Source organism: Tetranychus urticae, chromosome 3 (assembly GCF_039701765.1).
Source record: "Tetranychus urticae isolate SD_2017Ah chromosome 3, NJAU_TeUrti_SD_1.0, whole genome shotgun sequence".
Taxonomy (NCBI): domain Eukaryota; kingdom Metazoa; phylum Arthropoda; class Arachnida; order Trombidiformes; family Tetranychidae; genus Tetranychus; species Tetranychus urticae.
In genome coordinates this window covers 18,105,749-18,119,080 of record NC_142960.1, presented here as the reverse complement: position 1 = coordinate 18,119,080, position 13,332 = coordinate 18,105,749, and the positions used below count along the sequence as shown (strand labels likewise).

At 32.7% G+C, this 13,332-nt stretch overlaps 1 long non-coding RNA gene across 1 annotated transcript; it reads right to left on the bottom strand.

The window, feature by feature from the left end:
* Positions 1 to 4,118: 4,118 nt before the first annotated feature.
* LOC112538947 (uncharacterized) lies at positions 4,119 to 6,095 on the bottom strand. The gene is made up of 4 exons (XR_016200313.1): positions 5,352 to 6,095; positions 4,686 to 5,273; positions 4,533 to 4,560; positions 4,119 to 4,440 (listed from the first exon to the last, which is right to left on the bottom strand). It is a non-coding gene; the product is annotated as an uncharacterized LOC112538947 (long non-coding RNA).
* Between the last annotated feature and the right edge of the window lie 7,237 nt (positions 6,096 to 13,332).

Below are 13,332 nucleotides of genomic sequence, written 5' to 3'. Positions count from 1 at the left end.
CCCCGTGGAAATTCTTCAAAACTCTTCAAGTGCATCAAAGTTATATCATTCAACGATTGAGAAAATTAAGAGAGCAAATTTTTCATTCAATTTAGAGATAAATTAATAATTTTATTGAGCATTTACTTTTGTCTCATTTGTCCATTGTTCACATTCATCATCCATTTGTACAAATCATTGTTTTTCGGTTTCGCACTCAAAAAATGTACATTGAAAATTTCGAACAAGTCAAGCAATTGGATTAAATCAACGCAACAGTATCAATTGACTGAATGGCTAACACTCAGCAAACTCCAACCTGACAAACTAGAATCTTTAATTTAACTCATTTCAATAATATTTTTACTGTGTTTCCATGGTGTAGTGGTCCAGCCAATTGCACAGACATGATCTATCGGCACTGAGTGGCATCGAAGGAATTGATCTACCAATCCAATGCAACATTTATCAAACACAAACATCTGTAGCTGAAAGCCATTACAAATACTGAATGGACTTGAATCCCAGAGATTTTCACTTATTGATTATTGAGACAAACTCAGTTCCAAATTGATTATTTTAATTGCTTTCCTAAATCATCAAGTCACCATCAACACTGGTTTTGTTCAACAGTAAAACACTTGTTAATTTACTTTTTTTTATCACATTGTATCATATTAATACTAATCGATCCTCAAACTGATCAAATAAATGCAAATCTGTTCAGCATCCTACAATACAAAATCAATTGTAAATAAATAATTAATGGCATTTTTTATTAAACAAAATTGAAACAAAAAGTAAAGTTAACCAGAAATACTTTGAATATTATTTATAATATGAAGGAACGTGCCTATTGGGACGTACAATTATGAAAACCCGTTCTTTTGGTACAATTTGCTGCTGATTGCATGATTGCACGAAGAATTTATTCAGACCTTCCAATCTTGATTTATCGTAATCATTATCACCAAAATAGACTGCCAGAACACTATCAAAAGCAACTAAAAGTTCAGTCAGTGTCAATTTTTTACCAACAATCGGTGTTAGTTTTATCCTTATCGTAATGAAGGCATTTAGTCTTGTATGGCCAAGGTAAACTAGTCGTCACTTGTTGGGTAAAGTAAATGATGACAGTATAGTACATTACTATATTACTACTTACAATTTTACTTATTTGTTAGTATAGTGTATTTATTTTTCGGTGGTTCAATGAAAATATATTGACTGCCTTGATTCCCAATGCTTCTATTACCAGATGCGAATCGGAATGTATAAGGTACCTTGATTCGATTCTCGAGGATAAAATTGTTACCACCGAGACCACTTGTGTTTTCTCTTGTAAATGGAAGGGAACCATTGCGACAAGAGATTCGAACGAAAAGACCGTATCCATTGAGAAAACGTTTTTTCGTGCATATTTTTGTATCAAACAAATTTTTTCGAATGTCATTGAAAGAGTAAATTTCATCAATAAGTTCCCTTGGATCTTGAGTCAACTCTTCAACATCGCCAACTGTTAACAGTGCTGGTAACCATGAAGTGGATCGAGTTACTAATAAACTCAGATTGGAACAATGCTGATCAAATTCTTGTACAGAATTTATTGTAACATTTGGTTTGTTGAATAAAACTTTACACCAATAAACCAGTTCAGTTGGACGTCGATGATAAAACGTACTGAAATTCAATACAGTAACCATTGGAAAGAAGAAATCTATAGCTGGAACTTCAAGGGGCTGAAAAATTGTAGATAATTTCGGATCGAACATCAAATTGAATAAAATTGTGGATTGAATAAATCGATTGATGAGCGCATAAAATAAAACAAAAAATCCAAATCTTTGATTTATTTTTTAGAAACTTGATGTTCAACATTTTTTTCAACTCGACTTGAGTGTGAATCAACCTTTTTCAAGAATTGAAAATAATATGAACATAATGTAACCATTTTTTATCCATTTTCAATTTGTTTTTTTTTTGAATGAGCAAGATTCCTCGATAATCAATGAACTAGAGACAAAGTTAGAAAATAAGAAACCCGATTCGGACAGTCAAATCGTTTCTTGACCATTTGCAATTCATGCCCATGAATTTGACTATGCGATCAGATCTGGCATCAGTAGTATAGAAACATACGCTTCTGTGGCAAAGAACGGAAATGGGAACTACTTCTGGTTCATTAACCCCACTGAAGACCATCTTTCAACATCTTAATTTGACCTTGAATTCTAGTTTAAAAACACCATCTTTCAATGGCTTAATTTGAACATTTCAACGACTTTCAGCGACTTAATTTAAATCTTACAACCGCTATCTTCAGCTTAATTTGAATTTCAACAGCTCATCGACTTAACATTGAGTCAACGCGGGGCCCGAGCTGAACGTCAGATGATTTCTAAAACTAGTCTAAAACTGTATAATTATGGATAACGTATTATTATAATTTTTCCATACTGTTAACAATGATAGTGTAATCTGAGAAACATTTTGATCTTTGTTCAAATGAAATTGGTACAATAGTCGACCTGGGCAAGTGATTATAAATTTACGGCCGGTTTGATTGTTTTTAGATCAGTTATGCTAAGTCTATTGTTGTAAAGCTTTGGATTCACATTGATAGTTTACTAGAACCGTCTACTAGAATATCGAGAAAGAAAAAATGACGTTCATCACCTAATTGACAAGTGTGCAACGATATTGCGGATTCAAGAACTTGAGGCGTGTTTTACTGAAATGAAGGAAATTATTGACCAAGTTACAGAGAGAGGATGTGGTTTCATCATTGTTGACATTGAAAAATTGATATATGGGCAGCTCGTTTCCAACCTCAAAAAGGTGGATGTCATCAATTTAAATTACCTGATGAACTCTCTAAAAAACATGCTATCCTCACAATTGAGTGTGAAACTTATTGTTTCATGTATTCGATCTTGGCTGGACTCCATAAAAATCAATATCATTCAAAACGGTATCAATGTTATGATGAATTCATCAATCATTATAATTTCTTAAAATGGAGAGGACATGTTGATCATCATTGATCAAAATTCATGCACTCAAAATTACGTGATACCATTTTATGTCACCAAAAATGAAAAACCTATTCATGTACGCTTATTCCTGTTCAATATTCAGTATAATCTAATAACAAATTTTGCAAGACTTTTAGAAAGTCGGGGAAATTATCGACACATTGAAATCGGTCCATTTATCAAACCGAGAATTCTTATTCCAAGTGTTAAATTTTCTCCTTTATCTGATTGAAAAGTTTGCATTTTACTCTTTCTCGGTGTAATTGGGGGTGGTCTGTCTACTTCTGTTTCAAGCTTCGGTGACTCCATAGCAAAAGATTGCATGAGATTTGTTCTTGAAGAAGATGATGCATTTAGTGGTGTTGTCTGTTGTGGTGCTTGTTGTGAAGCAGGAGTCACAAATTCACTTCTTGTTGTAGAAAAAATATTTTCTTCTACACCATCAGGTTCTTCAGATTGAAGACAGAGTTCGACTGTTTTTATTGTACTGTTTTTTATTTTACTGTTAAGTTTGAATTGATTATTGCTTTCAAGTTGATTTTCTCATGTTGGTTTTAATAATAATGGTAAAAATCCTCCCTTTTTGATTTTCACACTATTTTTATGTTTCGCAATTTCTATTAGACCATTTTTCAATAGCTTCAATGCTTTCAGTTTTTTATTGGTTTTTTATTACACATTTCAATATGTTATTTGCAATTTCTGATAAGACATGAAAAACTTTACATGGACAAGAAGGTAAAACACTTTCTTTCAGTCTTTTTCTTTGTTTTGTTTAGTTTACTTTGTAAAGTTTTTTTGAAGTTGGATAAACCTAGATGAGTATTTGAAATCGATTCACTTATTTAAGTTGATGAGGAATTATTGGTATTGAGAAAATATTGGTTGATAGTCTAATCTCACTTACTGTTTATGCTTAAATCAATGAATAAATATGAATAAGGCTGAGAAGTAGCATGTTCAAAGACAGAATTGCATATTCAAACCAAAAATGATCAAAAAGAAGAAAAAGAAGAAATTGAGCCAGAACTCAAAAATTTACAAAACGTAATTTGGAGTAATTGAAATTAAGCATAGACATAGTTAATTATTATAATAGTTTTATTAAGTTCATGCAATTTAGTTCATAGTGTATTTGTACAGAAAACACACTAACAATTCTTAAATTTACTCGATGTCATCAAGTTAGAAATCAGGAGGACAAACAGCATTACAATGCCAGAGATCATCTAACCGCAAAAAAGCAGTTGTCATATACTTCCAAACCTTTTATAGCAGAAAGCTAGTGTACCACCCAACCAAAAGAAATGTTGGATTAAGGAAAATTATAGCCAGTCAGGTGCCGATAAATCCGTTAGCCGTCCAATCGAGAGCTGTTCCATTTGACGCCTAGCATGATCAATCAATTGCAGGATAAGTTCCTTTTCTGAAAAAGAAAAAAATAGGAAATTAGAAAAAGATACGATAATTAGATTGATCAGAAGAAAAGAGAACCAACTAAAAATAATGAACACTTACCATGAACACCAAGGTTCCTTGCATTCATCTTGAAAGAAAGAAAAGAAAAGAAAAAAATCAGAAAAAATTAGTAAAGATAACAGATAAAGAATCAACAATTAATGATGATCTAACCAGATTTACTTTAGTTTTATATGTTAACAAGGTACTCACGCATTTCCATTTGCGGAATTCATTTCTGCAAACGATTTTTCAGGGAAATTTTAATATGAACACCATTATGGACAGGATACATTGTGCTCAAATATGTAAAATGAATTAATGAAAAAAAGAGGAAATAAAGAAAGTTAGAGATGAAAATTACGAAAAATATGAAAAACAGTGTAACTCAATTTGGTATTCAAGTGTTTTGCCAGCATTATGTTATTTTTGCCTGCGCACTCGCTATACCGGTGCATACTGTTTCAAATTTTGCACGCGCTCACATATCACGATTTTCTTCTCCCATTTCATTAAAATTTCGAGACCTTTTCCGTCATTGTCTAGACACCAGTACTTAGTTGTGCAAAGCCAAGGTGACACACTATCAGGCATCAAAGTAGTTTGGACCAGGTTCTTCTTCTGCTTCTCCATCATTGTCATTCGAACCATGTCCAATTTCCTGTTGCTCTCCATCATTCTGTTGACCTTGTTGTTATTGATTTTGTTGACTGTCTACAACCTGCTCTGAGTTTTCAGCCGATGAATTTTGTTGGCCATCTGGATTATCGTCACTGGAGGGGACAACAGGATTTGCATGAACTGAAACAAATGAAAGAAAGAATGAATATGTTCGTTTAACTGAGGCATCAAATCATGAAAAATTCTAGTTATTTTCACCTTAAAGTAGTAAAGAAAGACAAAGGAAGGCCAAGAAGGACGAAAATAGACCAAACATGATTTTCCTGTTCAAAGTTAGTGCCAAAAAGATAATAACTTTCCTTTTCATAAACAGATAGCACTAGTAATACCTATAAAGGTTTGAAAGGGAGCTTTAAGGGAGCTATGGAGGAAATCGAAAACCTGTTTGACAAGAAGAAAGACAATAAATTAGAGCATAGCAGAGAAAGTATTAACTTACCTGAAGGCCATATCTGAATCTCCTCTTCTTCCCCTGCATTTTTTCACCTTTTGGTTTGATACCAGTTTAAAAATAAGGCACAAAGTAATTGAAACTTAAGATGTTGGAAATTACACAGGATATCTAAAGAACTTTTTACCTAAACTGACCAACCAGCTGTTTTCCCAACAACACCTTCAATTTCTACATCTACCAACAGCGCGTGAATCAAATGCGTCGCATGAAAATGAATCAAATCTATGCTAAAATTCAATTATCATTCTGCTGACCTTATACGTAACCGGAGGACCGATTCTTGTTTTAAAAGTGGGGTGATGTGACGAAAGTTGTATCCTTCTCTGTTACTCATTCACTCAGATCTTCCGTTCCCATCATCCGTTTACTCCATATTTGAAATATCCTGTCATTCACAATCATGTTTAACTTTTCATGGTGTCAACCTTAAAAGGACTGATTCTAGAATGTATCACTTATTATTACTTACAAGGGAAGTAACCCAGCTGGTACGGGCAGATCAGAATGAATCTGAATCGAATTAGACGATCTGTTTAATTGATTTAACTAAATTAATGATTAACAGAATTTAACTAAGTATAAATCTGAATTAAAGCAATGATTATCGAACTGATCAAGGATTAAGTTAATTAAGGTGATTAATTGAATGAAGTAATTGATTAAAACTGAATAGAATTAAAATAAATTGATGAATCTGGTCAAACTGATTAAACTGAATTAACTAAATTGAATCAACTGATTAAACAGAATTTAACTGATTAGTGAGACTGAATTAAATTCATTGATTAAACTAAATTAACTGATTAACCTGAATACAATTAACTGGTTAAGCTGATGATAAGCCCAACTACAATAATATTTTTCATTGATAGTGAAATAGTTATCCAAGTGTTTTTTCCCCTAAGTATATTATTAATAGTTATGTACTACTTAATGAACACAATCGCATTAGAATCAAACTAAAACCCGGTGATTGGGTGTGTAACAAATGAAATAATCACTTTATTGATTATGCAATTAATTGAAAGTTTGAATATTAAATTATGAATAATTAAGTACGCCTGGTTCACCAGAGATAACCATCAAGTATTATTATTATCAAAGTAGTTAAACCTTTCCACTAGTGTGATTAGACTCACCAAATTAGAGTCACCTCACTTTATTAGAGACACCTAACCAAATCAATTAACTGAATTGAAATTAAGCATTAATTAATCACATAATGGTCGATAAAGTGAGCTGAATGGAGAGCAGAAAAGAGCTGAATTTTTAGTATAAAAGGGATGATGTTTTCAATTCAACGGTGAATTCGATGGTTTCCCCACCTTCCTTCTCTCCTACCATTACCTTTACTTGTTAACCATATTATATTGTAAACCGTAAATTGTATCAGTATACAGCTGCGAAAATGGAGTTAGACCTCGACACCATATCTTTGGCGCATTGTTTTGGTATCCGCGCATGCCGATAGTCAATTTTTTGAGATAAATTAAGCACAATCAACATCGATTCAATGCCTTGACCAATAAGTATTGATTTGATGTTGATTAGCAAAAATCTCAAAAAATTGACTATCGATATGCTTGGATACCAAACAATGCGCCAAAGATATGGTATCGAGGTCTAACTCCACTTTCGCAGCTGTATATTCTATCAGTGTTCTATTATAATATTTATGTAACCAAGTTTATTGCATTCCTAAAATTGCTAACCTTCATCCGTCCTCTAGCTCAATAAACGCTTTCGCTCCAGCAACAAAATCTCCGTCCAGTTTCCTCGGGCTTCTTTCAGGGTGTATTATCTATTACTCGGTCATGAGTGGGCAAAAGTAAAATGTGTAAAACCTTTTGTTGTTTTATCATTTTAGTCTTTTGGATTTTAGTAGGAATTCTAGTATGGAGGACAAAGTATATGAAATTCAATTGAATTCGTATAGCTCATTAGAAGATTCAGAAACTGAAGAAACTCAGATTCATTTAACTTTTACTATTAATGAATCAAGTATTAACGTAATAGTTTTAATTAATTTAAGCTTACCAATCTTAGTACTTATTTACAAAATATTTGCTGACATTTACTACATGTACACAGTTTATCATTAGCCTGCTTAAGTAAAAGTCAAATTAACATGTCAATACCTCAGAACAAAGAAACGCAAGTAAGCAGTATGACTAAAAAGTCAAAAGAACGTCAACCAGTTAATCAATTTATTCACATAAGTAACTTCTCTGGAGATGATAAAGGAGAAGATTTACTCGAATGGTTAGAATCATTCAAAGCCTCTGCTGCTGCTTTAGAATGGGATGATGAAACAAAACTGAAAGTTCTTCCAGTTTATTTAACTGGAACAGCCGCAAAGTGGTATAGATGCTGCATTAAAACTCTTGAGGCAAAAGAGAAACCTGACACGTTTGCTAAATTGCAAGCAATAGTCATCTTTTATTGTTACAATTTTTGAATGTGACTATTGTAATGGAACCTTCAAAGCCACACAAAAATTGAAAGAACATCTCTTTGGTGTTGTACGACAAGGGAATGGCAAAAAATAAGTATCAAGTGAGGCCTTGTCCTCAACGATTTGTCAGAGATAAATTGACTGGATATGACAGATTAAATTGTCCTGTTAAATTCAATAAAGATATTCTGTTAAAAAGAAAGTCTGGGCCTGGGTTTACTGTCAGGATGATACATGTGTTAAACCTAATGCCAATTTCGATGTTTCACCCAAAATTCAAAACAGTGGTCCAAAGAATTCATGACCTGGCTAAAAACAAATGAAATGTGAAAAAAGTCAGAGAAATCAGAAATGGTCCTGGCTTCGAAACTTTGCATATCTTGTTTTGGTTGGTTTTCATGTGCGTTCACTTGTTCACTGGCACTTTATGTTTCATAGTTTAAACCTTCATTGCAAAAATGGGTTTCCATTGGAGTCATTTTTGATCAATTTGGTTCAACCAAAGTTCACCCACATTCTGGTTTACCAACAATTGTACACAAATACTTTATCAAATTGAGTCACATTTCGTATATTCTTGGTGGTTTAGCTGCTTTCCTTTGTGGCACACCTTCGCTCTTTATTTATCCATCACAGTTTATCATTTACTTGGTCTTCTGGTTAATCATCACAACCGTTGGAGGTTTAGTTGTGCTTGGTAATGCTGCTAACTTTGGTCCTCTTTTTGGATTCTCAGTCTATCTTTTTGGTAAACACTTGACCAGTGAAAAGGATAACTTGATAGTTGAAACTAAAAGTTATGAGAAAGGTGAAGATTGGAATACTATTGTAGCCAATTCAATGAAATCAAGCACAAATCAATTGAGCGGATTGATCGAAAGCTACCAATTTTGGATTCTAGTCAGTAAGTTCTTATTCCTGGCAACTTATCTCGCTCAATTCATTTTACTTTATCTAATTTTTTTCGTTTAAGTACATAAATTTTTACGAATCTCTTTGATTGCCTTTGGAGTAATCAATTTCATTAGTAGATTATCCGTCCATTTCTGGCTTGGTGCCTATGGACAACATAAGGTATGACTTTAAACAATTTATTGGTTGAGATTGAATGGTGAGACTATTGATAAATCCTTTATTTAACAGAAAGTCCAGATGTGAAACAAAATCATTAAACTCGTAACTTAATATCGCGAAATCAATTGACGTTAAAATTTCAATTTTCCTTTTACGATTCCCTTGTTAGATCAATCAATATTGTTCCCAAGTGAGAAAAGCACTTTTTACTAATGGTTCTTTTGAAATGAAACGCAAAATCATAATCTATCTCGAACACGTTGAAACTCGCTATTTCTTTACCATATTTGGGGCCTTACGATATTCATTATTTCATGTTATTCTGGTTCGTACCTGGTTGGTATAGTTCGCAATTTTATCAACTAAACGGGATCAACTTAACTATGGCTGGTAAATTGAAGTGTCTAAGCATTTAAATATTGTTTATTTCAGGTTATCTGCGAAAACATAACAAATCTTCTTCTTCTAATTGCATCTTTGGCTGGTGGAATGGGTCATTGAATGGACAATATGGACATGGAAAAACTTTTTCTTGAAATTGAAAAATTTGTGTTTAATTAAAGCCTGAGTGTCTGAAATTTGGACCAACAGGTGATTATTGTATTAATATTTAGAGGCATTGCAAGTTTGTTCATGTTCTTACAGCTTTGAAATTGCTTTGCTAATTGAATGTTTGATCAATCTTTGCATAAATCGAAGTACGAGCGTACTGTATCCACTTCAACTCAAAAAATTATCGGTATTCTGTTGCTGATGTTTTTGTTGGATTAATTTAATGTCTTGTAACTCTACGCATAATCTTACTGTAGAAGTAGCAAAATTAGTAGTTGACGATAATATAATTTCTTCCTTTTCATTCAATTTGAATAGCAATATTAGGATATGATACAGTTAGTTGATTGGCAAGCAATCGAGATATAGTATTCAATATCATAATAATGTTTATCCACCACCTTCTAATATGGACCTTTCAATTTTGTCTGTTGATTCAAAAATCATATTCATTTAAAACACCCAAACATGATTCATTGTTTTATTATAAAACTCATGATAATGTTTTCTTGACGAATCCCACTAATCACACAACATTTTATGGTATTTATGTGGCTGGTCAAACAATAACAATTGATATACTAACAAACTTATTTAATGTCTCTGAGATCCTCAATTGGAAAGTGGTCAATCTCGATGAAAAGCAATTGATGTTCGTTTATAAAAATAAACCGTATATTCTCATTAATCGAGAAATTATCAGGGAAATGGAATATTCTGGTGAATTGAGTGATTCAATAATAGCTTTTGGTGATAATGAAGCTCTTCATGTACCAACAATATTCAATCCTAATTTAACAGGACCAGTTCCTAAAGGAAATTATATTGAATTATTGTATTTCGATGATCAAAGTGAAAAGGTTTCTGTGAAGCGATCCTTACCTATGCTTGAAGATGATTGGAATTTCATTTTAGAATGGAAAATGACTGATTATATTCATTTCGACGATAAATTGTACCTTTTAATAAAGCGAAGTATTTCGAAGCAAAATTCTGTTACTCAAGAGATATCAGTAATACGATTGTGTCTCGGCAAAGGAAGTGAGCTTATTTCAAGTGCAGTTGAGATTCATTTCACTCGGCCAGAATTCGAGACTCATCAGATAATCGATTTGATTTTTGTTTTCCTTTTTAAACCTTTGTATAATGACACCAATCGTTACCAAGTGCACACAACACAACCTTCAAGTATTGTTAAAGTTTATCGTGTCTATTATATTGGCAATTTTGTTTCATTGTTTGAAGAAACCGCAAATGACTGTGCCTCTGGTTTTGGTAACATCACTTTATTACGGCATCACTTAAGAGCAGAAGTCGGTGAATGTAAAAAGACTTCTTATAAAAGTTGTTCAACGAAGGAAAATATTGTTCCTTCAAGAGATGTCAGTCTCGTTGTAACTGGAGAATTATCACTTGTCCTTCATACCCAATATAATAGTAATTTGCGAATCTTACCCCACAAGATTCAGTTTGTTACACTGCCGTATCCATACGATACAGCGAAAATATTAATCCACAGAAAACCGTTCTTTTACACTGATATTTGTGAATATTATATACTGTCACGGCTAAGATGTATGCGTATTGATCCAAACTCAAATGATATCGGTGAAGCCGATTTTCATACTAATAAACGTCCACACGGATCTCTTTTCGTAACCAAAGAAACTAATAAAATCCTTTTCATTCCCATCAAAGTGTGTTCAAATCTAATAACTTGTACTCAATGTATTATGTATGGACTTTATTTTGACTGTATTTGGTCAAACTCTATTTGTGTTCATGATGATCAACCCAAGAACAAAGCTACACTTACAGTCAACCATTGCTTCAAAATCAGCAACATTTCCCCCTTAATCTTCAACTCTTTGACACCGACAATACTAACAATTGAACTCGATAAACCACTGGTCCCGGATTCCAATTCCCGAGAGTATATAGTTATAAAGGCTGGTTCACATAACCATTGCAGTAACATAACAAGAAACGGGCCATTCATCAATTGCACTTTAAATTTACTTGAACCGGGTAAATTTAAGATTGAAGTTAGTCTGCAAAATGATGAATATGCAGATTTTCCACAATTAGTGCTGCATCTATTAATCAGGTTCATATTTTTTCGCCAGAAAGGGATCCTGATTATACATTTCCAGCTATTTTTATATTATTTCTAGGTTTACTTATATGTTCAATTTCACTAATAGCTTATATAAAGTTTAATGAGGAATATGTAACTAAATTCAAAAAGTTTGCTCGAACAAGAAATTTGAAGGGATTCGTTGGTACTCAAAGTGCAATTACTCGTGTTAGATCAAAGTTATTATCCTCAACAATGAATACACTAACAGATTCAACCTTTACTAATGCACCTTCGAGTAAACAGGTTTCCCGTTGGAGTTCAATGCGATCTGTTCCCGATCAATTGTATTTATCAAAACAATTAGATTCATCAAGATTAAAATAACCACAAAACAATTTCTAATTCTTGATTGATTTTCTGTCTATGGATTATTTTTTGTAGTTCAAAGTAAAGTTCGGTAGCAACCACAATTACATGAAATATGCCTTACATAATGCAATTTCAATATATCGAACGATTTGTTAGCTTATTTGTAAATCTTTCTAGATCGATGTATCTTTGCGAATAAAGAATCTTATTTGAATTCTGTAAAAAATTTGTCATGATTATTCAACTTAAGTAACAAATCTATTAAATAGCAAACATTATCCTCGACAATGAACTCAAGTAAACTGGTTAATGATCGACTGCAGAGCCAAGCACAATCTTTTGTTGAATATAGTGTTGTATTGTTCCAATATTTTCAAGGAACAAGAACAAAAAATGTTGTTCCTAGTTCTTAAAATCGAGAACAAGAACAATAACAAGAACAGTACAAATCGGAACAAAAAAAACCTAGCGGAACAAAACACTAAAACTGAGAACAATTTTGGTGAAAATTTTAATTTATCAACAGATTTTGGGCAAAATAGGGTTCGACTTGAATCCCTCTGATGTTAATGGGTTACTTTAAGCACTTATTTAGCATTTTATTGCGTCACCTTTGTTCTTTGTTCTGTTCTAGATTTTGGGTTGTTCTGTTCCTAGGTTGTTCCTAGTTCCGATTTTTCGGAACAAAACAACGGAACAGAACAAAGAACAATTGTTCCTGGCGCTGGAGAACAAGAACAATACAAGACTAGTTGAATATTGGCTTGCTAAAAAATTTTATTCTGGGCTATTAATAATCTAGTCTCGTTGTAACTGGGCAGATACCAAATACTCTCGATGGAGCTCTTTATTGTATTATTATAATATTATTGTAATATTTCAATTTTTATGCCTAAACCTCAGTTTGTTACACTGTCGTATCCATACGATAAAGCAGGCATATTAATTCGCGCAAAAACCTTTCTTTTTGACTAAAATTTGTGAATATCATAATCAGTACTCTGTACCCTTAGAATGCATAAATTTGCTGGCAAACTCGATTGTATCAAGCGATTTAAATGGATTCATTGAAACCGATTTTCATACTAATAAACGTCCACACGGATCTCTTTTCGTAACCAAAGAAACTAATAAAATCCTTTTCATTCCCATTGAAGTGTGTTCAAATCTAAAAACTTGTACTCAATGTATAATG